The sequence below is a fragment of the Emydura macquarii genome, unplaced genomic scaffold (genome assembly GCF_026122565.2).
Source record: "Emydura macquarii macquarii isolate MOO-44397 ecotype Brisbane River unplaced genomic scaffold, CSIRO-AGI_Emac_v2 contig_3625, whole genome shotgun sequence".
NCBI lineage: Eukaryota > Metazoa > Chordata > Testudines > Chelidae > Emydura > Emydura macquarii.
Genome location: NW_027133762.1, coordinates 67,900 through 81,784, shown reverse-complemented (window position 1 = coordinate 81,784; position 13,885 = coordinate 67,900). Strand labels below are relative to the sequence as shown.

The 13,885-nt window shown below is 50.5% G+C and overlaps 1 pseudogene; it reads left to right on the top strand.

Moving 5' to 3' along the window:
• The first annotated feature begins 431 nt into the window (after window positions 1–431).
• On the top strand, window positions 432–13,142 carry LOC137145764 (butyrophilin subfamily 3 member A1-like; annotated as a pseudogene).
• Window positions 13,143–13,885: the final 743 nt, after the last annotated feature.

Here is a 13,885-nt window from a genome sequence, read left to right as displayed (position 1 = left end):
TTGGCACCCCTACCTCCTGCATAGCAATTCCGTTGAGGGTAACCCCCTCAATCAGGGAGCTCTAAGCACAGCTGTGCCTCTCCCCACGCAAACAGGAACAACACCTTTTCATCACCCTTATATCCAACACCAAAGTGACTTGCAATCCAGCACCAGTCAGAAGAGATCATTTGGGCAAAGCAGCTCCATCATGCTGCACACCTAAGCAGAGTCTGTTCTTGAAGTCTTCTCTGCCGCTCATCACTAGATGTCAGGGGAGAGCTCATTCAGACCCTGCTTACAACAGTGCCAGGCCCGGGCAGGAGGCAGAGTGGGTTAGGTCATACAATGGCTGGGGCATGTTTCCTGCACTGCTGGCCCCCCTCACACAGTCTGGGGAGGTGTTAACCATTGCTGCTCTCTCCTTACAGGTCCCTGGCTGATGTGTCCCCATGGTGATGCGGTGGCAGCTCTGTGTGTGCAGCCTGGCCATCCTCCTCCTGGCGCCGTGTTCTCTGTCTGGTAAAAACATTTGAATCCCAATTATTTCCCTCCCTGTCCCTCATGTATATTGCCCCCAGGCCGGGCTGGGATAGAAGAATATGAGGCCAAATGAACCCACTGGATACCCGCAGTCAGAGTAAAAGGGGTCAGACCCAGGAGGCTGTGGGCAGGGGGTGATGCTAGGATGACTGGGGCATGTCTTAGCTCTAGGTGGCATGGATTGTAAACTCTTGTAGCAAGTTGATCATCACCTGCTGTTACTTAGAGAGACTCCCAGAGCCTCTCCGACATTGATCCCTTCCTGTCCTGCCATGGGAACCAAAGGCACCACACTACTAGACCTGCTCCACTGGGGACCTGGATTCTCATGGCCCTCAAGACAGATCTTCGCAGCTGCCTGAGGAAGTGGGATCCCCCAAGCCCTCAGACACCAGGAGTCAGGCCTCAAAATTCAGGAGTTTGGCTAAAAAATCATCAGATTTAAAAAGTAAAGCAAACCTCCTTTCGGGTTTTTTTTCTTTGCCTTGGTTTTTTAATCTTTTGTGTCACATTTTCAAGCTTTAGTCTGCAACTACCAGAGATAGAAACTGACTTTTTTTTTTTAAATGAAAGCTGAGATTCCCACAGAATCACATGCATCCAGCAGCTGGAGAAACACTTAGTAGACCAAACACTTTATGAGAAACACTTAGTAGACCAAAAACTGGCACCACTGGAAAATCTCCTTTGTGCCATTTAAAATCTCATCCTATCCTTCCCCACCTGTAGTCACACACTGAATGTCAGGTGCTGCAGATCGGCAGTAATTGCTCTACGTGCCCATTTGGGGGTCGGACGAGCCTGGAGATCCTTCAGACACAGCTGCTGTGCAGACATAACTCACTTACAGATGCTTAATGCCCTCCAGACACCGATCCCCAGAATGGTAAATGCTCTTCTGAGCCAGTTTCTGTTATTGAACCCCTGGAAGGGATGTGCATTGGCCCAAAGGTCCATCGAAGACCCGATGCCCTCAAACCAGGCAGAAGCTCTCTGAGATGGCCTCTCAGCAGCCATTGTGGGGCTACATGGATCTGAAATTGGTTCATCAAAGGAGTTGCTTGCACTGGAAAGAGCTCGCAACTGGGTGCCATGGGGCTGTGCAGGGTGCTATGAACTGGCAGGTGGCTTCCAGCTGGGGCCATCCCTTGCCAATAGAGTGTAGATTGGTTGCAAGACAGGCACCTTTGGAGGAGTTTCCAGGGGATTATAGGACAGCATTGGAGGACTGGCTGTTGTCAGCTGTGGTATGTCTGCACTGCCCTGCGTCCACACTGAGTAACTCAGTTGATCTACACATGATTCATCCTTGGGAAACTTCTGCTATGAGCAATGCACGACTGAGGGAGTTTTGTTTAGCTCAGTGACACCCTCTCCTCTTTCGTTTCAATGAGTGTCTGTAACAGCTGGGTCCTGGTTCAGCAACGCCCCCTCCTCTTCCCTCTCACTCACATTGCTCTTGGTGGTGTTTATTGCAGAGAAGTTCTCCCTGGCGGGCTCCCCGCACCCTGTAGTGGGAGTAGTTGGCCAAGATGTGGTGTTACCCTGCCAGCTCTCACCTCCAGCCCGGCTGCCCAGCATGCAAGTGTGGTGGAGGAAAATTGGAACAGGATTTATCCCGGTTCATGAATACTCGGACGAAGATACCTAGGACCTGCCAGGGGAGAGTTACCAGAGTCGGACAGAGCTGTTCCTGCAGGAATTCAGCAGCGGGAATGTCTCGCTGAAGCTGAAACACCTCCAAGTAGCGGATGATGGAAAATACCAGTGCTTTGTGAAGAACCCAGAGTGGAGCCGTGAAGCCACCACTGAGCTACGGGTTGCCGGTAAGACACGACAGTCTCCTGTACCCTTGGAGGTGCCCCATGGCTGAAGCATTGCATTAGGGGATGCAGTGTCTGGGCAGCCAGAGCATACACTGGGAATGGCCCAGCACAGCAATAGGATCTTGTGCTACAGGATGAGGCGCAGGACTCAGTCTCCCCCTATATCCACTGTGGTGCTAGCAGGGTCAGTGCTCATTAAACGGTGACCTAAAGAAGGGAGTGGGACCTTTACCCCCATGTTCTGCCCAAATCCCAGCTCAGGTGATAATTATGTCCAACCTCCCTGAGCAGCTTCCAAGGGCTGATATTGCAGGGCACTGACCACATGTTCATTGCTGCACCAGGGCAGTGGAAGAGACAGTGTCCGCCCATTTAGCTCACTAAGTAACATAGCCCCAGTTCAGAAACACGAAGCCCCAGAGGAGGCGCCCTCCTGTGTTAATGCAGAGCACTGAGGTTGTTTTAAATCATCTCCCATTATTGGTGACTCCTAGTCCAAAGACTCTGCAGGACACATGTGCTTTTAGGAGAGATTTAAATGAGGGGAGGGTGGTTGTGTGCCGCACAGGGAGAGAGAAATCCACGTATGAGGGGTGGCCTGGCCTGTGGCACCATTATCAGTGCGGGAAAGAGACCAGAGGAGGCAGTATGTAGAAGGCTGGTGCAGGTGAAGTGGGAGAAGACATGTAGGCAGGGTCACCACCCCCAACTCTTGTTCTGTACATACAGTGATCCTCACAGCCTGCTGAGCTCCATCCCAGAAGTGGCTGCATTTTATCAGCAGGTGCAGCAATCTCTATGTAGCAGTTTAAGCATTTCTCAGTTAGCCTGCAGGGCAAAGTGCTCTATGGAAATGCAAGCTGATATTATTTAATTTCCCCAATCGTCAGGATGCAGAGTCCCGGGAAGGCTTTGCACATAAGGGAATGGAGCTTTCCAATCAGAGTCCCCTATATCCAGAGGTAGCTGGGGAATCACATGGTGCTACCAAAGACACGATTTCCAGGGTACAAGTTGGACTGTTAAACAGCTGGTTCTTCAGCCTGGGATGTCTTTTACACTGCTTTGCTAGAAGACCAACCACTCCTGGTCAGTTCATACACAGCATCCAGCCTGTAAATCACTGCCAGCTACACAATATGAGTTCTCTAGCAGCCACTCCTGAATTACAGCATAGGAAAGTACTAGAAAACACCCAGTCCCAGACCTGTCCCCCAGAAATGTGCATCTTGTACTGCCCAGAACTCTACCGGACAATGCAAATACATAGAAAGTTTGTCATTTCATCAATGGAAAATGATATGCACAAGCCTTGTTATCCCAAATGGAGGTTCCCAAACACTTCAGTACAAACACACGGATTTAGATAAAACACTAAAATAAGTTTATTAACTACTGAAAGACAGATTTTAAGTGATTACAAGTAATGAGGGATAAAAGAATTGGTTACAAAGAAAATAAACAGATAAGATGCAAACTAATACCTAATTTAACAAGCTAAGGGAATTTAAAATCAAAAAGGCTTTTCTCACCATCAATTACAGCAGTGTGACTGGACTGTTTCAGCCAGGATCTCCCCGCCTGAGTTCAATAATGCCTCTTTTGCCTTTTAAACGTTGTAGCTGCCATGAACAGAGATGAGGTGAGAGAGGTGATTTGGCAGCCTCTGTTTCTCATTCTTATACCCTCCTCCCCTTTTTGAGGATTATCTCCAGCTGGGGTTCAGGCAATAGTCAGTCTCTTTACATGGGGCTCTAGCTGTTTCTATTGCCAGTACATAATGTTCTCACTCAGACCCTTCTTCCTGCCAAAGGATGGCTGCTTATTCAGGTGATAGTCCAGGATAGTCGACTTGATTATGCTGATATCTGGCTGGGGTGTTGGCTAGCCCTGTCTCTGGGGAAGTGCTCTGTGCCTGTTTTTCTAAACTTAAATGCCATCCAGTATAATCTTATAACTTTACCTACGTTAACCACACCTATCTTACCAGGTCAATAATGTTCAGCAGATTATGAGTTTTTAAATGATACCTCACACAACACACTTTGTTCAAAATGTATCATAGTCTTGTAAACATGATGGACATAGGGGTACAGTCTGTCTCACACACTCTCTGTCTCTGCCTGCAGCTGTTGCTCCAGTTTTCATTGACGTGCTGGGCCCCCGGGGTCAGGGGATCGGGCTGGACTGTAGATCCACAGGCTGGTTCCCCATACCAGAACTCCAGTGGGTTGGAAAGAACCTGGCGAAGGAGATTGTGACCAATGTGACTCAGGACAGGGAGAACCTGTATACCGTTGTGAGTCACATCACTGTCACAGAAGCAGACAATAATGGAGACATCAGCTGCATAGTGAGGAATGGCCTGCTGGAGACAGAGCAAAAATCTGCCATTCACCTCTCAGGTGAGTCCTGCTGTGCAGAAGGGGTCACCACGGGAGTGGGGCGGGAGCAGCACGGGGTTTCTTGGGAATTGCACTCGGCTAGGGCCCGTTACGGGTACTGAGACAGAAAATAGCCTTCTAACCTGACTTGTGGGGCCGTTTGTGACGGATGTTTCTGTGATCTGGACAAACGGCCTCTCAGGAGCTGGTGTGAGTCTTACTGACATCAAGCACAGATAAGGGGAGACAGTGTTGTCTAGTGAAGAGAGCACTGGCCTGGGTCTGAGGAGCTCCCGGTTCTTTTCCCAGCTCTGCCACTGCACTGCTGGGTGACCTTGGGGTTGCACCGGGATAACTATTTCAGTAAAAAATGATCACACCTGAAATAGTTAAATCAGTAAAAAACAGCAGAGCACCCCTTGCTCCCAGTCCACACTTAAAATTTAGATCGACCTAGCTACGCTTTTACACCCCTGAAACTAAGCCGACACAACCTCCATTGTAGGAGTGGCTAGGTCAGTCAATGGATAACCTCCACTGACAGAAACCACTTCCGTTGTTGTAGGAAGCATCTACACTACGGCGCTACAGCAGCACAACTGCAGCACTTCTGCTGTGGCACTGTAGGGCCGGTAAAGCAGACATGCCCTGAGTCACCACTTAGGTGTTTCTGTTAACACCTAATTAACATTTTGATTAAAGAAACCTAATTTGCAAGACTTGGCTTTCCAATTAAGGTATTAAGAACTTGCAGTAAACAGAGCTTCTACCGCCCACTGGTCTGCCAAAACCACTCAGGGCTGGTCTACACAACAGAATTGGTTCAATGTAAGCTGCCTTACATTGACGTGCCTCTGAAAGAATCGACGCTAAAATGTAGCTCCCACCCACTGCACCGACTAAGGCCTTGTCTACGCTACAAAGTTTTGTTAATAAAAGTCAGCTTGCATCAACAAAACAGTGGCTGAGAACTGGGAGGCTGTGACAATGATCATCTGAACAGCCAGCTGGTGCAGGCAGGACCGGGCAGGCTGGGCATGGAGCCATTGGCTGTTGGCTGGTAGCAGCAGAAGGGATTTGGGCAGAGCAGAGTCCTGGTTCTTGGAAGTGATGCTGTGTTGATTTCTCCAGTCAATGACTCCCATGTGTGGCTGTGATTTGAGCATGGAGGGGACGTTCCCTTCATTCCTGTGAATTTCTGGGGATCTCTGAGCCAGGACTCCGATATCAAACCGTGTGAAAAGCCCATTCTCCAGCTCCAGGATGAGTCCGTGCTCCTCACACATTGCGCTCTCTGTTTGCCAGGTGACATCTTCCCCCGTGTTTCTCCCTGGCTGGCTGCATTCTGGGTAGTGTTCACTCTGAATCTTATGGCTATTGGAGCTTGTGCATGTCTTGGATACAAAGGTAATGGGACTGTGTTGTTTGCATGTATGGAGCCAGGCCCTAGAGGGCCCTGCTCTGAGGCATGGCAGCATCTTATCGTTCAGATATTTACCTTGTGTTCATTTTAGGAAATAAACCAAGCTAAGAAACTGAGGTTCCCGGTCCCACCCGTATTATCATATTGCTCAGTGTTTCCCCTTCCTTCCCTATCTCACGGCAATGTCTGATTCTCTATCTCACAGCAAAGCAAAAGATCTCTAAGAAGAAATCCTCTGAAGAGGAGACTCTGTTTATTCGTGGTAGGTCTCCCGCTCTATCTCTTGCTGTGTCTGATGAGATGTGTGAGCTCTGTGACTGCTTGGTATGATCTGTGGGCTCAGTGCAATGAAAGGGATGGATCCAGGATGTCTCTACCTTGTGATTGCTCGCCTACCCCCCATTCTCACACACCCTGATGATAACAGGCTGGCAAATGTGTATTTTTCAGCAGAAACCCAAGGGTCAGTGCTTGTGAGATTCCCTGCATGCGGATGGGACAGGGACATGGTTTGCAGTGACAACTCTGGGTCAGCTTCTGTCCAACTAACCCTGGGCAATTGCTCGGTGTCTCTATTCTACTTAAAGACAATGACACTCTGTGAGATGATTCCAGCTTTGTGGCTCTCAAATGCACAGGGCACAGGGAGGGTGTTTAGCCACTGGAAGAAGCTGCCAAAGCAAGTGGTGAATTCTCCATCACTTGATCGCTTCAGATCCAGACTGGGCACCTTTTTCACCTCTGGGCACCAAACCTGAGTTACTGGGCTCACTGCAGGGGGAACTGGGTGAGAGTCCCTGGCCTGTGATAAACAGAAGGTCAGAGTAGATGATCTAATGGTCCCGTCCGACCTGAAACTCTGTGCATCTATGACATTCCCTCTGTCAGGTGTGCCAATAGACACAGCAGCACCATTGTTTTAAGTCCACACGTCTAATTTATTCCACTGTGAACTTTTCAATGTTTAGTAACTATGTTGGTTTGCATTGTGGTGGTGCTGAGTGGCACTGACCCGTTCTGCTGGGCGCTGGGCACACGCATGCAGGGAAATTCGGATGAAAGGTGGAGAGAATGGATACCACATGCCAGCACGGTGACGGGCGTTCTCACAGCAATCACAACCCCGAAGAGCCCTGAGGATCCCCTTCTTTCATCTCCTTTGCCCTCTGCCATGCCCCTTTGTGGCCACCATTCCTCCAGCTGGGGAAGGCTGGATAGGACTCCCCTAGCAAGCAGTGCTGTTCTGTAACTAACCAGAGGGGTCGCTGTGGAGTAATTTACCCTGTCCCCTGCTTCTACTAGCCCTGCTGCTCCAGCCCAAGGCCTGTGCTATTCACAGCCTTGCAACCGTTTAACTCAAGATGTGTTTTGAAATCTAATTAGTTAAACTGGTGTAAGATTGTGTGTAGACGAGGGCTAAGGAGCGATAAACTCCCCCAGATCTCCTGCCTGGTGGTGCATTTCACGAACTGCCAGCCCTGCTCCTGTCATATCTGCTGGCTCCAGCACTGGGTTTAGGAGGGCGGCTGTGGGATGTCTGTGACTAACCCCAGTTGTTAGGGAGTGTACTGCACCACAGTGTGTCTCTGGGTATAACTCTTTTCTCCATTTCAGACACTGAGAAGAAGGCCTTGGAATCAGGTACTTGGCTAAACCCCTCGTAAATGTGTGTCTGTCCTTTCACACTATGATGAGATGGAAAAATCACCACATACAATGTTCAGGCTTCAGTCACTTTCATGATTATCTCCCCCTGCCTGGGAAATAAACAAATACTGCAGCTGGGGGAATTCTGTGCCACTGCACAAGGCAGAATTTACACAGAATTAATGTTCCCTGCAGAATTCTATTTCTTCCCGCAGAATTCGTGTTTTCTACCAAAATGCTTCCTTTTGGTGAAAAATCACACATTTCAACCCCACACATGGCAGGGCTTCGGCTGTCAGTCCCGGGCAGCCGGGCTTATGGGTATCAGCAGGAACCCCAGCCAAGCAACATATTTTAAATCTTTTTTCTTGTCTTTATGGTTACAGACATACTTGCTGACAGGTATTTTGAAATAAATTACCAAAAGAATTGAAACCGTTGTGATTATATTGTGTTATTTGGACAAATAAAATGTGCAGAATTTTGCAGAATTTTAAAATATTGTGGACTGAATTTTTAATTTTTTGATGAAGAATTTTTAATTTTTTGGCACAGAATTCCCCCAGGAGTAAATGATTTCAGCGTCATCCTTAACAACAGAGAGAGAAGTTAATGCATATGGACTGCCAGGACTCAAGCAATGCTTCAGATTATGGGGGTGACTGTGTAAATAGCTGCACACACCAAAGTGCTGTGCTGTAACACCCCCATGTGGATGCTGTGGGTGCACACTAACAGGTTCCTAGGTTGCATTAACACAGTCATATTTGAAGAGGACTATCTCAGTGCAAACTAGGTACCATTTAGTGCACACCAGCAACATTCACCTGGGGCAGTTATAGATCAGCCCTTTGGTACGTGCTGCAAATCACACCCTCATAGGCCAAACTATGGGGTTGGGTGGACAATTCTGACCTGCAAAATGGGCTTTCCGTCTACCACAGGTGCCCCTCAGTGCCAGCCACTACCTCTGTGCTACTCCTGCCCTGAACTCCTCAGGTCTGTCCTCTTCCCCACACCTTACCCCTCTCATGCCCCCCAGTTTAGGCCTGGGCCACAAACAAACAGACCCTCCAAACCCTAATGCACTCTGTCTGGCCTCTCTGCAGTGCTGATGGGACCCGCGCCCACACTGTTCCCATGCAAGCCAGGACAGGGCCTGACACCACATCTCTACAGGTGCATGTCTACGGTGCAGGTGGGAGGGAGCTTCCCAGCTCGAGTAGCCAGATACACGCAGGCTGTGATTGAGCTAGTGCACTAACAATAGCAGTGTGGCTCTGGGTAGCATGGGCAGCAGCTCAGTGCAGCTGCTCGAGTACATACCCAGGGGGTCCGAGTGGGTTTGTACTTAAGTGGCTAGCCTAAGACGCTGCATGTGCTGTCCTTTCCTAACTGGGAAGCTCGTGATCAGTTGCAGTGTAGATGTAACCAAAGTTTGGAACAGCCCCATGTCACTCTGCTCCAAACTACCCACACTGAACCCATGACGGTCTCCTTTTCTTCTCTCCCCAGAATGCGCGGACCTGCATCGGATGCTTGGTAAGATCATCCCCCGCCCCATTAGAGCCCCAGGGCAGAGGCTTTCAGCCATACGTTGGCAGATCCAGACGCACTGACACCACGGGGCAGGGCTGAGTGAACAGTTCGGGTGAAAATCTAAATCACATTAGAGTCACCCCAGTCCCACCGCAGCACTGGAAGGTGTAGTTTTCGTGCTGCAAAGGGCCGTTAGTAACACAGAAAAGGAATTGTCCTTAGATGGAAGGGTTGAGAACGTCAGAGCTGTTTCGAGATCCAGACCCGTGTCTGCCCTCAAGGTGAGATGCTGCACAAATCCCAGCCTGAGTTTTATCCTGCCAGTCTCCCTTTAAAATCTCCAATCTGCCGGAGGCAACCACAGCCAAACAGCAACTTCTCACAGGCCTGGATTCTGCTCTGGGTGACACCCGGGTAAACCCAGATTCGCTCCAGTGAAGCACATGGAGTCATTGTGGATTTACAACAGTGTCAATGAGAGCAACATTTGCTCCAGTCCCCGATACGAAGAGACAAGATAAAGGCATCCCTGAGAGCCGGTCATTGCCTTTAGCAGAGATCTCTGGTCTCTGGGTGAAAGGGCCTGTGTTTCACTTCACACAGCCAGGACATTTCTCCTTCGACAGTGAGGGCCCATTAATTATGTGTAAAGCGATCACACAGTTACAGAGTAACACCCAGAACTGAGCCCTCTGCCTACCTGACAGGGAATAACTCCCTCTCTTTCCATTTCAGGCAGGGCGGTCATGGAGCTAGGTAAGAGGACGTGTTTTCATGTCACATTTCACATCACTCGGTTCCTTTCTATTTGCCAATGACCCCTCTCCCAGAACAGCATCTCGTGTCAGAGCGAGGTCCCCGTGTTTGCCGTGCCCCTAACGGTGTTTGTTCCTCTTCCCTTGCAGATTTCAGGCGGGCTCGGAGTTACATGGGTGAGTGGGGCTGTGAGGGGGTGAGCAGATGCTGCGCTGGGGTTAGAGGTATTGGCGTTACATAGCTGAGCTGTCAGAGGTGTGGGGTCCCCATGGGGCAGGCAGGGCAGGGCGTGCACTGGCTGCAGAGCCATGGGGCTGGATGCTGTGAATGGTCCTGAACACGCTGCCCTGCGCTGTAAGTCTCACCCCCAGGCAGCTCCCTCCCAATCCACCCCTCAGTTAGTCCTGACACCCCCACCCCATCTCCCACTGGCCCTTCAGTGATGATCCATCCCTACCCCGTCATCTGCCCCTTCAGCCCCACTCAGCCCTGCCTCCACAGCCTGCAGAGTCTTCAGCCCCTGGGAATCCTCCATGCCCCCAGAAGCCCTAACACCTCAGGGACAGATCCTGTGCAGGGGGCAGTGAGAGGATGCACAGAGCTCAATCCCCCCACTCCAGCTCCCCCATCTCCCCACCAGCTCAGGGACCAGGCCAAGTCATAGTCTTGGCGCTCCCCAGAGCCCACAGCCGGATCCAGGCTAGCAGGGCCAGTCCCACTAGCCACCCCAACCCCTAACGATGGAGTCTGGCCCTTAGCTCCTTCTCTGACCTCCCTCTACCCCCTCAGCCCAGCTCAGTCTCTCCTCAGTGCCCCTTCCCCACCCCTCTGCCCCTCGCTCGCAGTACTGGGCGTCTCCCCTCAAGCCCTGATCCATTTAGACAGGCCCGTCCTGCCAAGGCAAAGGCCTGAGCAGCCACCCCCACTCCCAACCTGAGCTGACACTTCTGCCTGCTCCAGCCTCAGGGAATCAGCCCCTCGGGGTCACAGCCCTGCAGAGCAGGTGGACACGGAGCCGAATTCATCCCTGCTCCATCTCGCCCAGAGCCAATAGGGACACCCCAGGGATGAATTTGGCCGGCTATCTGCCCTTCTCACTGCACTGGGATTTGGACACCCCAAGGACACAGGGCAGGGAAGCCCAATTCTCCCCCTTTCCATGTCACACAGCAGGGCAGAGATGAGGGGCCTGTGCTGGCTGGCTCAGACAGTGTTTATGGCAGGGAGTGGCTGCATGAGCTGAGCTCTCCCCTTCACCACGGATCTCCTGGGTAGAATCGCTCTCCCGCGAGACCGTGGGGTCCCTGACTGTACCTGTGGCTAATAAGGTTATTCTGGTCTCTCTCCTGTGAGATCGTGGGGTCCCTGACTGGACCTGTGGCTAATGGGATTATTCTGGTCTCTCTCCTGTGTGATCGTGGGGTCCCAGAGCATCCCATGCCTCATGGGGTATTCTGGTCTCTTTCCCATGGGATCGTGGGGTCCCCAATTGACCTGTGGCTAATGGGGTTATTTTGGTCTCTCTTCCCAGTTCCCATCACCCTGGATCCGAGTTACACACACCCTGAACTCACCGTGTCTGCAGATGGCAGAACAGTCCAGAACAACCCCCCTTTCCTAGAGTCAGCTGCACCCTCCAGGGCCTTGATCGCCGTGGGGCGGGAGGGGTTCACAATGAGGGATCATGATGGGAAGGCAGGGGTTTGCAGGTGGTACTGGGAAGTGGAGATTGGGGATAGCCCAGAATGGGAGCTCGGGGTGCTGAGTGAGGCTGTGAGGGGCAGAGTGAGACAGGAGAGGCTGGAGAGACCCCCTGAGGAGGGGTTCTGGGCTCTGGGGAGATCCGAGGGGCAGTATCACCCCAGGGAGGCCGACACTGTGATCCTGAACTGGGGTCTGAAGCCGACAATGATTGGCGTGTATCTGGATCTAGGAGCAGGGAGTGTCTCATTTTATAGTGTCAGTGGAATGAGCCTTATCCTGGAGATTCCTGTCAGAGGTTCTGAGAGATTGTTCCCATTCCTCAGCCCAGGTTTTGGTGGGAGATGGGACAGGGGGAAACCCCTCAGCATCTGCCTCCCCAGCGACTGGGATTTCCACCTTGAATTCAGTGATAGTCAGGGGAATTCCACAGCCCCAGCACAGACCCCTGCCTCCAACAATGGGGAATGGGCAAGAAACAACACAGGGCCATCTGCAACAGGAGAAACAGCCTCAGCCTCTGGACAGCACCTGGCTCCTGAAAACCAGGGTGTGAAAGGAAACAGCACTAAGCCATCTTGGACCAAAATGTTCCCAAAGCCCTACCACCCCTGGAAGAGAGGAATGGGGAATAAAACAGAGCAGGACCATCTACAAGCAAAGGGGGAAAAGCAACTCCAAACCCTGAAGTCTGAAAGTCCACCTGCAAAAACCCTACCTGCCAAGAGCCCTCCAGCAGGGCAAAGGGAATCAGAAAGAGAGAAACACTCAGAATATGAATCCATAGGGATCTCTGGAGCTGATGCTCTTGTGCTGCAGATTTCAAGGCCAGGAAATTCGACCAGGGAATCAAATCCAAACACTGACACCTTGGAAATAGCCTCACCCCAAAGAGAAAGTGGGGAAAGGGTGACACTTCAGATGTTTCCTGCCCCCTGAACACAAAGGAAAACTGCAGAGATTAGTGATAATGCTTTAAAACTCACACTAATTACACAGGAAGCTGTTAACTGGAGGGAACTCTGCTAATGCTACTGTTAAGGTTAGGAATTTGAATACACAGAAGTCAGGAAATGCAGAAGGGAAGGTTCTTACAGTGACACTAACTCTCACACATTGCAGACATACATCATCTGCGGCTACTGCCCTTATTCAGTGTGAGTGGATGGTAGAATGAAGCATTTACTGTGTAGGACAGAGTCTGATATACAAAGACGTTTGCCACTGCAAAACAAGGAAAAATGCAGAATTTGTATTTTTACAAAGAATCTTTGGTTTTTCTCCAGCAGCCCAGCTCTGAAGGCAGAGCAGAGAGTGACCCCTGCTGGCCAGGCACCCAGCTCTGAAGGCAGAGCCACTGCAAGCAGAAGTGCAGAGGTAAGGGGGGCTGGTTTGTTTTTGCCATCCTTACTTCTCCACTGGTCCTGGCGGCGGTGCTGCTTTCGGAGCAGGGAGCCTGGCTATGGAGAAATTTCATGTTGATGGTAATGTGCTGTTCTGTGCTGTGTGTGTTCAACTGCTGCCTGTATATGCTGTGGCTAGGGAAACTGAAGTTCAGCATTTCATTTTAATCACGGAAAAACATGGACTTCTGTGGGGGGTTTTCTGAGAATTTTGGGGGTTTTTTACCACAGAAAACTAAGATCCCTGCTGATATCCCTAGTCGTATGGCGTAGCACCTTATTCCAACAGCCCGATTGACTTCAGTGAGACCACTCCTGGGGTAAGGTAACACGCAGCATGTATAGAGACACCAGACCCAGGCCAGTCATAAACAGCGTCTGCAGTGTGGATGAGTTACTGTTACTCGGAGAACTTTACCTTCTGTGCTTCCTGACTTTTGTCCATTTACAGACCCAGTAAATAGGACCAACATTTTTCAGAAACGGAGAGAAGGCGCATGGACCACAGCTGCACATGTTGGGGTGTCAGTGATCGTTTGGTCACTTTGACACCTAAATAGGTAAATGAGCGTGTAAATGGCTAATTGTGCACAATAAATGGTTGTGCACAAATGCATACTTTACAAGGAAAGTGAGTCTCTACCTTTGAGAAATTTTTCCATAACTTTACACTTGGGTTTTGTG